Genomic DNA, 18,290 nt, shown 5'->3' with positions numbered 1-18,290 from the left:
GTGCATATGATGTATGTCAGACAGGTGGAAAGAAAGCGACATAGAGAGAAAAACGCGACCCGAACGGGCTAAATTAAGATTTATTTGAGCATACTAGGGGGTTGGTTGAAATCCATTTATATATTCAATGCCTGATTCTGCACCTTGGAGTTACCCTTGCAGATCATATTAAAATCCAGACTGTGCCACTTTCACTTCATCTGTTCGGGAGACATATCAAGTTTGCTGGCCCGGACCATGCCGAGATGTCTCAAAAGTCATCATCGTCTTAATTCAATGAGCCCCTGATTCCCTAACTTGGAGATATCGCTGATGAATAATCACTTTGGCTATATGAAACTGTTTGGTCATTCTTCATGTGAGAAAGTAAACTTATTAAAGGCGAACCTGTAAAGTAGCTGAAGCATAACAATGGGCTGAGGCTGCACACGTGTGATAGATGCTTGCCTGTGTTTTCATAGATCACGCGGACATGCGGACGTCTAATGGTTTTGCGCTGCCACAGAACTTTGAACAGTATACTCTGAGAATCAATCAGCTGAACCCCTGATGCGATGATTTATCTGCTTTAGGACAAAATGGTGTCGAGAAACACTTTATTCTCTTGTGTGGAAGCTTATCGACCTGTTGGTTTGTTACAAGGAGCGCTATCACAGGTGGTTTCCTCAACCACTTTGCTGATTTGAATTACACCGTCAACTCAAACTACTCTACGCTCTGTTTCGGTGTGGTTAGTTCATCCAAATACTGGCTGGTGACTTTCAAAGAATCTGAAGGTCTAACCGCAGAGTTCTGCGGTGATGACTAGCAGCATTTTTTTCTTCTCTTATTGTGATCTGTAGTTTAAAGCAGGCACTACGCACACTCACTGCGACTTAATGTGGCAATGTGCTACAAAGGCAACCTTCGGCAAGGTTTGATTGAGGTGTTCAAAATCCTATAAAAAGAGAGAGGGGGAAAGAGACAGATTGATATAGTCGAAAAGACCACAATGCTTCACATTCCACGCACAGCCCCTGACCCGAGGACAGGAATGGAGATAAACTTGCCCACACAGTGTCGAGGGAAAAAAGAAAAAAGAAATACTTTGTCCATGATAAGTGACATTGCAGGGGGCAAAGAACAACTCGGATAGATGCATACTCTAAGTGTGTGAGTGCTATGCATTTACTCACTGACTGAATGTCTTTTTGAGTCCTTGAATTTTCTGGCAAAGTCCTCGGATCAATAGAAATAACTAGTCATATGCAGAAAGCACTGAAAGTTTTGAATATTTCAATATCCATAATTAATGTTATTCTTGGTTCAAACAATTCTACAGCTGTAAACACAGAAAAGGTCTGGAAAATAAGAAGAAAGCAGCTTCATCTTCTCTCCACTCAAGCTGCATCTACTACACTGTATATCCATCTCAGTATCAATTTTATTTTCCAAAAGTTTAATTTGTTCATGTTTTTTGCATTTATTTACTTTCACATGTATGCATTTAGACCCCATTCCCAAATGTAATATACAGTCATGGCCAAAAATATCGGCACCCTTTCAGTTCTGAAAAGAACCCAGATTAACTTCCAAACAAATTCAAGCTCAAATTCAGTAGAGTGGTGTAAGAAACTAATCCATGGTTGCAGGAAGCAAATGATTTCAGTTTTTTTTTTTTTTTTTTTTTGTTTTTTTTTTCAAAGGGGGTGCTACCAAATATTAAGTTAAGGGTGCCAATAATTTTGTCCAGTGCATTTGTTGGGGTTCTGTGTGGAATTGTATCAGATTTGACTTTTCTTCTCTGTTTTTAGTGTTGTTCCCATGTAAAAAAAAAAAATATATATATAATAATAATAATAATAATAATAATAATAATAATAATAATAAATAAACATGTAAGTACCAAAACATTTGCAACCGTAACAATTTTCTGAGAGAAAGGTTGCATTTTCTGACAGAATTGCAAGGGTGCCGATATTTTTGGCCATGACCGTAGGTTGACTAATTAATAATATAATTGATATATTTTCACTAATAAGGACTTTTTTGTATATGGTTCAAATTATTTTAGATGTCAGGCATCATATACATCAAAAAGCAAGTCTATTTCTATTTTTGCAGAAGACTAGGCAACTAGTGGTAACTAGATTTTAATTAAGTATATATTTTACTCAATACATTAATCAGCTGATGAGCACCAAAGCTACGGACCGTGTCAAGATATCTTAAAAGCCATCATCGTTTTAATTCAATAAGCCTCTTGGTTCTTCTTTTCCTGGTCTGACGGTAGTTGTCTTTCGGGGCCCTGGTTTTGGGAATGGCCTCACCAAGACAGACAAAAAGTCTTCAATGATCAAGGAAGATGCTACAGCAGTAGGCATGGTGGAGGCAATGGAAGGTGCTTACATTGGGCCATTTGGCTCAGGGGCAACTGTAACACAATGTTGCTATTGGCCCTGGCCCTCAATGTCGCAGGCATGATAAAATCCTGTATACTAGCTAACTAGAACTATATTAGCATAAATTGTTAATGTTATTTATTTATTTATTTATCAATAATCTAGAGATAAAATGTATGCAAGTGTAAAGTTGCAGTCATTTAAACTTTAGACAGCAGAAGAAAAGTACTGTATATCCAAAAAAAAAAAAAAAAAAACTTTCATACCTCAAGATCATATTTTGTTGAAAACTTCAGCTGAAGTAAATTATTGTGCTCCTTTTTCACAGGCAAAAAATAATTTACTGAGCATGTGCAAATTAAGTGTCATCACTCTAGCTAGTTTCTGATTGGAGGAACTGAGTGTTACATTTGCCCACAGCTACATATGAAACCTATTAGAAATTGGAACTATTTTATAGAATAGAATAGAATAGAATAGAATAGAATAGAATAGAATAGAATAGAATATATATGTTTATAGCATTATTAATACACAAAACAAGTGTATTTTTATGAGTCATATAAAAATTACACATTCATGTAGGATATCTGTAGGATATCCTATTAACATAGGCGTTACAGAGTATAAGTATGAAATGTAAACATAAAAATTAAATGCATGTAAAATATGTTTTTGATAAATATATGGGACATATAAAAGTAACATACTGAAAACATGGTGTGCACATACTGTATATGTTATAGTTCTTTATTGTCAGGTGAGGCAAGGGAAGGAGGAGGATTTTCAGTGGCAAATGATAGCTTGCAAGTAGGAGAGCACTGGATCTGGCACAATGTGACGAGGTTCTTAACGGGTTCTATTGTCTTTTGTCACGTTGCATGATCACATCACTCGCATCCAGTGTAGATGCAACGTTACAGTAGGTTCAATCATAACATGGAAATTTGATTGTGTGATTCGTGTCATTGTGACATAGCACATACTTACAGTGCGTGTTTGAAAAAACGATGCAATCGTCCTCTGCATTTTACCCCAGATCGCCAAAGAGCAAAGAAGTAAATGAATGAAAGAAATCGCGAAAGCGACAGGAGATATATAGGTCATGGCAGATGTGCCCAAAAGATGATTCGCCTTGTTGAATGTTAGTTCACTCAAGATGTGACCGATGGTGAACATGACCCACGTGCTATACAGAGTACTACAATAAAATACGCTGCCGATAATGAACGCGAGCACATGCTACACAGAACACAACAACACAAACAGACAGAAGAGTATAAGGCCCAAGTGAAACTTGAAATTCACACTCACAGAAATGCCAGCACCTGCCCCTTTGCCCCTTGATGCCTAAAGTGCCCTTTTGTCAAAGCAAATTTTCCTCTTTATCTATTTGTTTTTTTGCTTGTACTTAACGCCCTTTTGTGAAGGCCTGTCCAATCTAACTATTAATAAAATTAAATCAGGTGGTTCCCCCTCAATAGAAATCATGGTCTCACTTTGCACTTTCATAGCTTGATTATAACTGTACAATTTTGGTAAAAGGCATTTGAAAAATTACCTACCAGCATGTTTAATGGTTTAAGAATTTCACATTTTGTCAGAAAAGTAAAACAAACAAAAAAGCTACAGTAATAAAAGTAACAAAAACAATAACATGAGCCCTAAGGTACTACTCCGAACTTTTAGGGACAAATGTGGTACAAATATGTCCCTCTGAGAGTAGTGCCCCACTCATGCTAACCTACAACACAATATTCAAGATTGATACCAGGACCTTATCTTATCATTGCTATTCAAACCTTACAACCACTTGGCCTTTTTCATTACGCATTTGACCTTCAAAAACACTTACTACTGCTACTACAAAAAAAGCACCCTTTCATCCATCCTTATATTTATTTGGCAGACATTTTTATCCAAAACAACTTACACTGTATTCAAGGTATACATTTCATCTGTTCATCATGCATTCTCTGGGGATCAAACCCATGACCTTGTTGTTGCTACATGCTCTGATGAGATACAGGAGCATAAGATTTTTAACCATACACCAAAATCACAGTTTGAGCCATCTTTCAAAGCATGTATTGTGGTGTAGTTGTCAGAGTTTAGTAAAAATCTGTTGGATGGTTCCTCTCCAAGGAAAACAACCTTAAGAAGACAAAAAGGAGAAATGTTACGCTTCTCTGGGCTGTCTCTTTCAGGTTATATCAAAGACAAAGCAAAATCCAGATTGTACAACAAGAGACTAGTAGGGGTGAAATGGCAGTAGTGTGACAAAACTAATATGATTTTTCCTTTGGAAATGGAGAAAGCATGCAGTGAAGTGATACCATAAGACTCATCTGTCTGTGAAATAACCATGCTGATGAATGCAACAATCTGTACACGGCAAACGCAGGGGACCCAACATAGAGCCCTGCTGACTGTTTCATGTTCATGGCTTGCACCTCTTAAATTTAACACTGAAATGTGACATTATCTGTTATAACACACCCACATTCGTACTGAAAGTGTAATCGTCATCAAGTACGCGCCAGCAAGGGTTTTGACAGAAACCGTATTTAAAATAGCTGTAATATATTGTAACAGCAATGAGACTCACATGCGTCTGCTTTCGGTCTTGAAATACAAGGATGGTGTGTGTAACATTTTCAATTGTTCATGTACTCAGAAGAGATGCCTGGCCAGGTCTCTTTCAGCAGTACCTCACGGGCAGCGAGTGTGACTAAGTGACAAACCGGCTTCGTTGCGCAGAGGTATTTTGTGTTTTGTATTTTTTTTTTCTCCCTCCGTCTCTCCTGTCTTTTTCCCTCTCCCATTTCAATCCGTTCCTATCTCTGTGAAGAGTGCTGTCACATTTTCTTTCTTTCATTTTCAAATCCCCACATCACATCAGTTATTCTAAATGCCGGTCAGACGAAAGAATGATTTGCTCTCTCTCTTCCCTCTCTCTCTTTCTGCAGTCACACTTGTCGGTGGTAATCTACTTCTACATCCCCCTCCTCATTCTCCCTGATTGAAAAACCGCAGCACATAAGACATAAAAAGCTCAAAGACTACATTAAGAGCTCGATGCAGTGTGTTTCCTAGTGCTGAACGCTAAATGTCCCTGAGAGAGTATGCAGGCATGTGCAGTCATGGGCCTCTGCTCTGAAGTGCACATCCCTATTAATTGCCATTCATTTTATATTATCTCCGAGCGCGCCAGTGCCACTGGTGAAACTGCGAATGGTCCTCTGAGATGCATTACTGGCGAATCCCCTTCAAAAGCAATTACATTTTACATCTACGTTTATCCAAGTTAATGCTATTGTGGGTATATTTTTTAAACTGCTGAAATGACAAAACTCCTAAACAAGTGAAATCGCTGGAATACAGGTAGCTAGCGTAGCATGGAGATGAATGGCTTGTGCTGAGAATACAAATATCAGAAAGGTATTTCGTATCTTGGCCCTAAGGGAGACTGTTTTCCCCTGTGAGGTGAGTGGTAGTTCTTAACCTACTTTACCTCCTGCAGCAGGCCATGTGTTGTACACTGTAAGCTCCAGTGGTTCAATGTGAGGGAGAGGAGGGGCTCCTCTCTGTCAAGATCACAGTCTGGAGAAGTGTGAAGTGTACAAACAAAAAAGGGCTGCATGGCTATGATTGTCTGAGCGGTGGGGCAAGAAAAAAAAAATAAAGAGCAGAAAACACAAAGAAAGAAATAACTATGATGTGTTGGATTTTATTCAGCGCTTCCTATCCACCTTTTTCTTCCCATAAGACTGGGTGCGGCCATTTGTACATTTTATGGATCTGGCTTCCTGTGTCATCCGCGTCCAGCTATTTTTAGCTGTACAAAACAGCTTGTTTTGCTGCTTGATATTATGGTAAGTCTTACCATATTATTTTAATGTATTATCTTAATTAGAAACACACTGGTTTGTAGTGCAAACAGTTTTGCCGTTTACTGCACGTTGTCATTCTTCTCATTATTTTCCTATAGTGGATAATGAACAGGAAGTCTCACCCATATAGGCGTACTTCCGTGTGGATAAAGCAGTAAAGCATACAAGTTTAGGGTTGGGGTTGGTGTTGGTAAGAGTTTTTAAATGTTTCTCTCTCACTTTCTTATGCACACCAAAGCTACATTTATTTAATCAAAATACAGTAAAAACAGTAATGTTGTGAAATATTTCAGTTTTACTTATTTTATTTTAATTATTATTTCAGTTAGATTTTTAAAGGGGACACTCTGGTTAAATTTTATTATCGAAGGAAATGTCCTGGAAAAAAAATAGTGAAGTTCCTTATATGTTTAGGGATTTATACCAATGCTTTGAGCGTGAATGGCAGTTCCAGACAAAGTAAGTATCACACGTTTGTTTTCCAAATTGCCTTTCTGAAAGAGCTTCTTGGCACTCTGTAAGGCTAATGTTGCAAAAGCTACCATTGTCTCTGCCTGTTTTCACTGATGCTGCCTTCACAGCTACCAGAATAATCGTAAATAGGAATGTGGTAGTTGCAAATTGCAGTAACACTTTAGAATAGGGTACACTCATTCACTATTAACTACGACGTTTCCCTCAATAAATTCCTAATTTGCTGCTTATTAATAGTTAGTAAGGTAGTTGTTAAGTATTGGGTAGGATTAGAGATGTAGAATTAGGTCATGTACAGTAAGGCATTAATACATGCTTAATTAGTTCTAATAAATGGCTAATATTCTAGTAATATGCTTGCCAATAAGCAACTAGTTAAGTGACCATAAAATAAAGTGTTACCAAAATTGCATATGAAAGCAATGTGAAGTCGACTGCTGGAATTAGTCAAGCTCATAATCAAAAGTGATAGCATACAATGATACCATGAGTTATTTTTATCACACCGCGCTCCTCGACTGTGTAATTCATAAATGTGTTTATTATGCACAGTACAGTCAGATGACTGACTTTTAAAATTTCTGATAACAGGCTTGTATAGTGGAATGTTTATTTGCAAAGGGAAGCACTGGTACTGCCGAAGCATGAGTTCTTGAAGCTCCACCCTCTTCTCCAGTAGCACCAGCTCATTTGCATTTAAAGGGACAAAAACAAAAAGCTATAAAAATGATCTGTATAGGATATTTTGAGCTAAAACTTTGTATACACACTTTTGGGACTTATTTTTTGTCTTGTAAAAATGGGCATAATTGGTCACCTTTAAACGCAATTTATTCCAGAAATCATTCCAATATGTACACTGCCATTCAAAAGTTTGGGATCGGTAACATTTTTTTTTTTTTTTTTTTTTTTTTTTTTTTTTTTTAATAACGTTGTTTTTAAGAGGTCTCTTATGCTCATCAAAGTTACTTTTATTTGATTAAACATACAGAAAAAAAATTATATTATGAAATATTATTGTAATTTAAAATAGCAGTTTTCTATGTTAATATACTTTGAAATGTAATTTATTTCTGTGATGCAAAGCTAAATTTTAATCAGCCATTAGTCTTGTCTTCAGAGTCACATGATCCTTCAGAAAACATTCTGATATGACCCTGGACGACGAAACCAGTCTTAAGTAGCATGGGGATATTAGTTGCAATAGCCAAAAATACATTGTATGGGTCAAAATGATTGATTTTTTTCTTTTATGCCAAAAATCATTAGTAAAGATATTAAGTAAAGATTATGTTCCATGAAGACATTTTGTAAATTTTCTAACGTAAATATATCAAAACTAAATTTTTGATTAGTAATATGAATTGCTAAGACTTTATTTGGACAACTTTAAAGGAAATTTTCTCAATTTATTTATTTCACCCTTAGATTCCAGATTTTCAAATAGTTGTATCTCAGTCAGAAAGAAAGTAACTTTTAAAGAAATTGTCGAATGGTATGTATATTGTTACAAATGATTTCTATATTAAATAAATACTGTTCTGTTGTTAATGTTTTATTTATCAAATAATCCAGAACAACAACAACAACAACAACAACAACAACAACAACAAAAAAAAAACTCTGGAGTAAAAAAAAAAAAAAAACTGGAGTAAAGATGCTGAAAATTCAGCTTTGCATCACAGGAATATATTGTATTGTAAAGTATATTAAAATAGAACTCTACTATTTTAAATTGCAATAATATTTCACAATATTACTTTTTTTTTTGTTTATTTGTTTGTTTTTTAAATCAGAGCAGAATATACTTTAAAAACATTAAAATTCTTACTGATCTGAAACTTTTGAACAGCCGTGTATACAATAAGATATATTATTCAATGTTTTTTTTTTTTTTGTTTGTTTGTTTGTTTTGTTTTGTTTGTTTCTTTGTTTGTTTTTTGAATATGAAGTTCAAAAGATGGACTTCATATTGATTTTTCTCTTTTTTTTTGTAACAATGGGAAAGTCTTTACTGTCCTTGCTGAATAAAAGCATTTCTTTTATTTGTTCGATTTACAAATACACCTCAACAACAATTCTCTCACACACCGCTGGTGGACTGAAAAAGATAAAGAGAGAAAAAGAAAACAACAAGCACACATACAGTGACTTTTTGGACAAGTACGCCCGTGTGAAGCTGAATCTTCAAATGCAACCCTCCTGCAGTGATCCTAACTGAGGGACAGAGAAGGGTGAACATGTTCTGGTTTGAGAACATGTGAGAACAGGCACTGAATCAGAACGTCCACTGAGCAGCTAAGATGTTTCACAGACTGATTCAAACAGTAATATGCTCCCTAAGGTGCGTGTAGGAGGGATCTTAGGCAAGACAAGACATTGAGTCCTTTTGACAAAGCCTGGAGCAACACCTCTGTCTATTCTGACTTTTCTTTGTCTTTCCCTTTCTCCCACAAGCATTCGGAAATCCTAAAAAAAGTGTTTGTTTCTGCAAATATTTTGTCTGCTGCATGTTTTGTCTGTTTAAATGTTTTCTAAACATCAGTTATCACCCTCAATGAAAGGGTGCGAACTTAATGTGTAGACACTGCAGATCAGCCCAGCGTCACTCTTCCCGCTATTCACATGAACAGGTAAATAAGAGCTCATTTAATTGTGTCCCACCTTGACAGGCTTTGAATCGCGCGTTATTTTACAATTCAACCTGGCAATTCATCTGATTTCCAGGCCAGGCAATTTACTATAATTTATTCCACTCTGATACAAATGCTCTTCAAATGCAATCCATGTTTTCCAGAGGTAACACTTAAATTACAGCTTTGATTTGCTCAATAACACAGCAACAAGGCAGTGTGAGGAGAATCAATACACACTTGCTGGCTGCAAATTGAAGACTATTATCGGTTCTCATGAAGCGCTAGGACGTAATGAAGGTATAAAGTTACAAGAAAAACATCAGAGTCATATTTGCTAGAAGTTAAAACTGGAAGAAGTAAAAAATAAATAAATTAATTAAAAAAAAAACCATGAAACCGAGAACTTGACTCAAGCGCTTGATCAAACATTAAATTGCTCCATTTGCATGTGTGTTCAGCACTCTTATTTTTGCTCTGAATTGAAACATGAGCTTTTGATGTTAAAGCACCTTTGATCATTGCTCCAATTTATTGAAATTAAAAAAAAAAAACAAAAAAAACAATCACTTTATTTCAGTGATAAGAACAATGGATGTTGATGAAAAGTTCAAAGATGAATTACAGCAGCCACAGTTGCCAATCTAGACGTCATATACCTATAACAATCAGTATGCTGGTATGGGTGTACGTCCCTGCATAATAAACACTAAAATGTTGGCTTAAATGTTGGCTTCAATTGTTTTTTATAAAGGTGAACCTAAAGGTGTAAGCAACTGTTCCCTCATTAAATTAAATTTTAAAATAGGAGGGGGAAAAAAAGTTTTTGCAAGTCAATAAGTAAATTGTATGGGGGTTTGAGGAAACATTTCAGGATTTCTCTCCATATAGTGGACTTCTATGGTGCCCCAAAGTTTGAACATCCAAAATGCAGTTTAAATGCAGCTTCAATGAGCTCTAAACAATCCCAGCCGAGGAAGAAGGTTCTTAGCTAGCAAAATGATTGGTTATTTTGTAAAAAAAAAAAAAAAAAAGAAAGAAAGAAAGAAATAAAGGAAGAAAAAAAGATTTAAACACTTTTTAACCAAAAAAATGCTTATCTTGTCTATCTCTGCGTGAACTCTGTGTATTCCAGTTCAAGACAGTTAGGGACAGTCTCCTCCAACTCCAACTTCCTACATCGCTGCAGAAGTATTGACTCATTGTTTACAAAGTGAACTTGAAGAAAAAAAAAAAAAGTAAAACGGTGATGTAGGATGATTTTGAAGTTGGAGAAGAAAATGAGATGGGAGTTTTTCGACATACCCTAACTGTCATGAACCAGAATACACAGAGTTCACGCAGAGCTAGACAAGGCAAGACAAGCATTGAGGTTAAAAAGTATGCTGTAATTTATTTTTATTTTTATTTTTATTTTTTTTTTAGAAAATAATCAATCTTTTCACTAGATAAGACCCTTCTTCCTCAGCTGGGATCGTTTAGAGCCCTTCAAAGCTGCATTTAAACTGCATTTTGGAAGTTCAAATTCGGGGGCACTATAGAAGTCCACTACATGGAGAGAAATCTTGAAATGTTTTCCTCAAAAAACATAATTCCTTTACAACTGAAGAAAGAAAGTCATGAACATCTTGGATGACAAGGGGGTAAGTAAATTACCTGTAAATTTTTGTTCTGGAAGTGAAGTTCCCCTTTAACCATATTGGCTGCATTCGAAGGCAGCGTAATGGTTTAATGATCTAGAACAAAATAAACAACAAAACAACAAAATAAAATGAGCTTTGATGATAACCAAGCAAATATCTAATTTCTGTAATACTGATTTCTGGCTAGAAATAACATCAAAAGTGCAAAAAGTTGGTCAGAAACATTCATTTTCACACAAACTGACCACCAAACGCAACTTCCAGATGCCATGTTTATTTTTTTGCTCAACCATCAAGGAATGAAGCAAATAGGATTGTGGGATATCAAAGGCAGCGAAGGATACATCTATGCTGCCTTCAAAAATCGACCAGATGAAGGTATCTTAGAAGGCAGGAAGTAAAGCTAACACTGGATTCGAATGTGCCTTGCCGGGACGGTTTCTTCATTGGGGCCATAGGGTGGCACACCACAAAATCGCGAAAGGGAGGGATTTGTTTTTCTTTATCACATTCAATCACAGTGTTACACTAGCTTTCACTGGCTTTCACTGTTCTAGACTGTTTGACCTGCCTCTGGTAATATAGTCCAAACATTAAGTCACATTCCTTATAGTACCGCCCCTTTTTGGGCGATTTCTCTCAGACTAAGAATCGCCCCCGAATCTTCTCATAAACTTTCAGAAAAATAATTTATTTATTTATTTATTTTTATTTATTTATTTTTTTTAAACTGCAGGTACTGCAACATGATCTCTATGGGTTAACTTGTGCAGCAATTGGTCAGAACAAACATGCCTCTATTAAGAAATATAAAGTCAGGACTAGTCTATATGGGCTGAATAAAGCAAACCAGTATCTTACCAGTGAAGTTTTGATGGATGATGATTGCAATGGAGGTAAAGATGATTTCAGTCACTGACATACAGGAATTGTACATTATTAGACAAGGCCATTATTATTAGTGTGCAAATAAACAAACCATGTATATGAGCTATCCGACAGATTTATGAGCACATTTTAGTATGAAAGCATGACTGGCAAATGTTTTATAATGGACATTTGCTGAAGAAGTGAGGTTTTATAGAAATTTGCTATGGACAGTGGCGTTCATATTGGCATCAACACTCACTCTGAGAAAGGAACTGTTCACTGGTCGGTCATGTTGAGCTGCCTTCAGATCACCACAAATTCGACAAATACATAAAGTTTTTTATTAACTTTTTGTTTTTAATTTGTGTTTTGTGGGATAGTGGTCTGTCTCTGTGTGGTCCTGCTTGGTAGTGCAGCTTGACTTGAAAAACTTGAGAAAATGCCTAGTTCCACCATGAAACTCTAGATGGAGCTGGCTGGCAGGTTGTTAACACAACTAATGATATTCACAGAGTGATATGACTTGGCACAAGCTGATTGGTTCATGTTGTATACACAACCAATGAGCTTGCGGCTTTACATTTAAATGGCTGGTAGCATTCACTCTGGCATTTTGCAGCGTCAATTTTACACCCATTTTAAATTATTTTAATAATAATTATTATTTTCAATTATATACTGGGATAAATCATATGGGCATGTATGCTAAAATTTGTTCGATGTGGCACACCGCCTAGAAAATTTGCCACCAGCTGCCACTGGTGCCTTGATGCCTTCCTACCTCGAAATGTGTGTTTCCAGTTTTCGGATGCATTGTGCTATTGTGTGTTGTACTTTCTCTCATTCATAGTAATATATTTGAAAAATCTTGGCATATATAAAGTCTTTGGTAGATGAGTGCCATGTCAGCCAGGAAGGCATTAAAAAAAAAAAAACATGCCTCAAATATTATTCTGAATGTTCTGTCTCAGTAATTCATCAGTTTACCATTTCCATAAAGAAATATGGTTAATTAGGTTATCTCATGCCTGTGCTTCCAAAAGCACATCTTGCTGTCCAGATGCCAACTAGGAGTCTCCCTAAAATTCAGTGAGCAACCCCCACCTGCACTCCGATTCAATCTGTCACAGAGAGCTACACTCACAGAGACACAGACGCTCTCACACATACACAGACACCTTTCTGGGGATGTGAGTGACAAGCATAGCACTGTCAATCAGCGGTGCACATTTTCCCCCTGATTGCCATCGGGGAGAAGGAAAAAAAGTTTTTCAAACTTGACATGCAGTGAGTAAAACAAAAGACAAAATATGAAGAAAGAAAGGGAGGATTAATCAACTACAGGGACCTGGAGAAGACACTGAGAGAGAACAGAAAAAGTCCCTGAGAGGTTTGCAAATCAAAAGTGCCGAAAAGATTGGGGGAAAAAAACCAACATGTACTTTCCAGAAGAATGGCTCTTCTACCCCAGTGGAACAAAGGTGTCATCTGTCTGCATGGTGGGGAAAAAAAGTGTTTCTTTAATGTGCCTACCATGTAAATCTACCATTTTAATTGTCACATTTTTAAAAAGCTGTTTCAGCCATCAGGTGTTATTTATTCATTAAATTATTATTTTTTTTTTTTTACATTTTGCTTTACTCTGTGTTTTCTGTGAAATCAAATTATATATGTTTTAAACCAGACTAATACAAAGTCCACTAATTCAAATAACTTAATTAACAAGGACTTGTGGCAAAAAAAAAAAAAAAAAAAAAAAAAAAAAAAACACACAATTAAACAATGTATTACAGCTGTCAAAATTAAAATTAAATGTGAAAAATGAATTTAAAAAAGTGTCAATTTGAGGAATTACATTTAGATTAGTTAACACTGCATTATAATACGTTACACACTGTTTTGTGCAGGGTTGAGCCTTGTGGTGCGTTTTCACTACACTGTAAAAAACAATTTGTTGAGTCAACTTAAAATAATTTGTCACCCGGCTGCCTTAAAATTTTAAGTTCAGTCAACTCAAAACAGTTTATTCAACTTGAAATGTTAAGTTATACTCAGTGACAACTTAGATATTTGAGTTGATTCAACTTAAAATTTTAAGGCAGCTGGGTTACTTACCCAGCTTTTAAGTTTAACAAACACAAATATCTAAGTTGTTACTTAGTACAACTTAACATTTTAAGTTGACTAAACTTATTTGATTGACTGAACTTAAAAATTTAAGGCAGCAGGGTAACAGGGTATTTTAAACTGACTCAACAAATTGTTTTTTTTTTTTTTTTACAGTGTACGTCAAATCTGTGTTCAGCACCGCTGGCAACGCTACAATGCCACTGCTTTGGGGTGTGTCAAATTTAGGGCAGAGCACGCCTCTGAAAACAATGTTTAAAGCGCAAACAAAACACTTTATTTGCACCATCTATAGGTACAACCTGAAATTCAAAATGATGAAATGTAGCCTGAGACAGCCCTAAATAAAACATATGACTTTTTCAGTTCAGTAATCCGCCAGTTCAGCAAATACTCTGGAACTGATGGTTGATGGTTGACTGATGGTTGGCTGGCGTTTTTCACTCAATATTTGCATAAAGTCAAGGAATGTCAAACCTTTTTGACGCTCTTGGCCACTCTCAACTGAATTTAAAATGCTTGCTTCACTGTTGGAAACGCACTGTTATAACCAATCAAAAGCATTTCTGTTGAAGTTAGGAATGCTTTGGCCAATCAGAGGCGCTTAGATTAATCAGCTCTGAAAACGCACCAATCGGAGGAGCTTTAGATTAGTCAGCGCTAAAAATGCCAGAGAATTTCCTCATCATAAACAACACTGCAGGTACAATGTAAGTAAAATATTAATTTCGTAGTTTCAGTGATTATAATGGGAATTTGAGGATAACTAGACTACTAGACTGCTAGACTACGCAAACGTCAGACATGTTTGTCTGTAAAGCCAGAATGTGAGTGCCCAAAACCAAAACATTTTATATTGTTTTCTATATCGATATTAATAGGCTAGTCATTATTATAATTTAAAGAGCAATAATCTCCAATAATGATTTTTGTCATAATATTGCATCCCTGTAAAGCTCCTGTTTTTACATGTGAAGAGTTCAGATGCAATACCAGCTAAAAGCCATCTCAGTCAAAAATGAGATAATGATACTGAGTGAATGCTCCTGACACATAGTACACATCCATCAAATACTTTTACTTCAAACTCACTAAATTCCAGCTTCAGCCCAATCAGAAGTGCCAGTACTTATATAGAAACCTATACAAAGCAGCCAGAAAAAAATGCTCATTTTAAAGAAATACGTCAGATGGATTTAGCTGGTTTTGCATCTGAACTCTTCATGTATAATTTACATAATTTAGATTTTACATGTAACAATTTACACAACGATTTACAAAATACAATCTATTGTCATTGACAACAGGTTAAAATATTGATTAAAGTAACTGAGTAAGTATTTGACAACATAGTACGATTATAATAACAAGGTGGTTTTAAAAATTACTTTCATGAATGTAAAAAAAAAAAAGCACCTAGAAATGGAAAAGTTAATTTCTGACCCTGGTGGGGTCAGTGTTGTTTGGATCCCAATGTTCTTCAAAAGTGTTCCAGAGTGGGAAAATAAATAAATAAATAAATAAATAAATAAATACAGGTAAATGATGACAGTGAATTATCCATGGCCACAGTACCAAAATGTTTCTAAATATCTGTTTTCTAAATATCTTCTAAATGCATAAATGATGACAGAATAGTCAATTATGGGTGAACTAACACTTTAAATGCATATATCTGCTAGTCTCGCATAGCCAGACCTTCAGACTGACGGCAGAGGGTCTGGGAACCTTGGCCGCTTTGAATGGCCAAGGCTTGTCCAAGAGGCTATATGACTGACAGCTAAAGAAACCAATCACGTTTTGTTTTGTGCCATGTCATGTTTAGGGGCATGGTAATGTCGCCACAATAACAGACCGGTTTTATGCCGCAAACTTTACATTTTTAACATACTTTTGAAAATCCAGCATTTAGTTGATCCTAATAAGCGTGTGCATCGTTCTTTCATGAGGGAGTTTGCTGCCACAGCATTTTTGTTTCCAGGCGAAATGTTAAAAACCACGACACACTCATGTCCCAGAAATCCTGTATAGTCTAACCAATCCAGTGATGACTTTGAAGCTCCTGAAGTGTTTCCAGCTAAGTGATGCCGTATGCATCAGAAATTCAGCCAGCGGTCCGTGGGTGTGAAGTCTGAGACTATATATCTGCTAACAATTTGTAACTACAACAGCAAATAGATTGCCTCAAACTGACTACAAGCCATAGAACTTAATACAGCTGCTAAAATCTCAGATCTCTACTTTTTTTTTTTTTTTTTCCACAACATTGCATCCATTCCCTACCTGTAAAGTACAATGTGATATGGCTGTGCTGTAACAAGAGGTAATTTAAAGTTAGAATAACATATCCTTTCATGACTAAGAGGATGTTAAACACAGACAGCCTGAAATAGACACCGCACTGGAAATTATACTGATTATGAGGGTTTGAATGAATTCTTTGCTTTAAGGTGAGAAGCAATGCGTAGTGTGAAAAAAAAAAAAAAAAAAAAAAGGGGGGTACAAAAGGAAACAAAAAGACATTAAGTTGCAACTGGGAAAAGATATCAACTGTAAAATGGAAGAGAGAACAATGATAGAGAGGGAGAGTGGAGGTACCGTAAGGGCCAGAGACAGCCAGAACAAGAGTCGTGGAGGACTACGTTTCCATGATAAATTGTGCTGTGTGTGAGGGATTTTATGACACTTCTTCTGTAGATATGTCACATGCTCATTATTGTGTTCCAGGTGCCCCAGTCCTTCCATGCTATCTATTAACTGGTATGGAAAAAGAGAAAAAGACTATGAGAAAGATGGAGTGAAGAACCAACTTGCATACCTGCTAATGAGGAGCTGAGTGAGCGCTGAAAGCATGTCAAAATGGGACCAAGAAGACACATCGGCGCAAATACCGGAGACATTACCAAGCGGGCTCCGTAAAGTGGACATGTGCTTGCTGAAATATCCTTTTAAATGAATCACAATGCTGTATTGACCTTTTAAGACAAGCTGTCTGAATACGCACATCATCAGTAATCACAGTTCTAGAGCTGCTTTGTGTGAAAGATTGTCTCCTACAGTTGCACGTGTGAAGAAACGAAAGGGGAAGAATCAGAGCATATTAGCACGTTCACACAAAGAGGCTGAGGACTATAACACCCGGTGAAGAGCCAAAGATGTATTTGCATTCACGGCGCTCCAGAGGAATTTGAATTCGAGAGCGTTTTCTGCTGTGGAGAGGCCCAAATTAAATAACAGAGAAGGACCATTAAAGGTTTACTTCAATCTAGCCAATTTCTCCAGATAATCTCTGTTTCAATCATAACAAACAGCGAGAGTTCTAAATAAATATTTGACGAAAATGAGTTACGCCACCAAATGATGCTTGTGAACAAACAGGCTCAATTTGAGAGAGCAGGCAGAATATTTAGCTAATTCATTATCCTCAACATCTGTCAGGGAGGTCTGGAATATGAGATCAAAAATCACACTGACAAACTGCTCTCAGCGTTCAGCCCTGAACACCGTGATTTACATAGCGCTGCTCAGTCCCACCATATGGGGTTTGCAGTTTAATGCTAATGTGATGAGCTACGCATTTTTTACTCTCTTTAAAGTATAACTAAAACAAGCAATTGCTACTGTATATCACCGACACGTTATATTATACACTTAAATGAGTCCACAAACTGTTTTCCTGGTTATAAATGATGATAAATATATATATATATATATAAAAATAGACATGTCCAAGATGCCTCTGGCTTTATTAACTGACAATTTAATGAGTTCAGCAGGTCATCAAAATGTTGTTTATTTTCCAAGAACCGGACATGCAGTTATAGCAATTATAAGGATATTGCCAGTGAATCAGATCGTGAGAGATGTCTGCCCTGAGGTGAACTGTCCAACAGGCAGAAAAACAGGAAGCCAACAATTAAGAGCTTTTTACAGTGAAAGCACATCTCTCTTCCTCTCCCTATCTCTCTATTCTGCTTTCTGCTGTTGCAATTTTCTAAATTAGAGTAAAAATAGATAACACAAGATGACTAAAATGCATGTGCAATCAGACTGTTCTAGGTGGTCTATTTAAAATATCTGTGAAATAATTATATTTACATAGTTACATAAAAATAAGTGCAACTGAAATGGTCTCCAGAATTATATAGAAGAAAAAAAAAAAAAAAGAGAGAAAATCCTAGTGTCTAGTAAATGTAAGGTAGAGGCCTACGTATATGGGCCATTCTACAGAATTGGTCCAAAGTCAGAGTTGGAAACGTATTGGGAAAA

The sequence above is a fragment of the Labeo rohita genome, chromosome 7, assembly GCF_022985175.1.
Source record: "Labeo rohita strain BAU-BD-2019 chromosome 7, IGBB_LRoh.1.0, whole genome shotgun sequence".
Taxonomy (NCBI): Eukaryota; Metazoa; Chordata; class Actinopteri; order Cypriniformes; family Cyprinidae; genus Labeo; species Labeo rohita.
The sequence above is the reverse complement of the archived record's forward strand: the minus strand, read 5'-3'. Positions refer to the sequence as shown.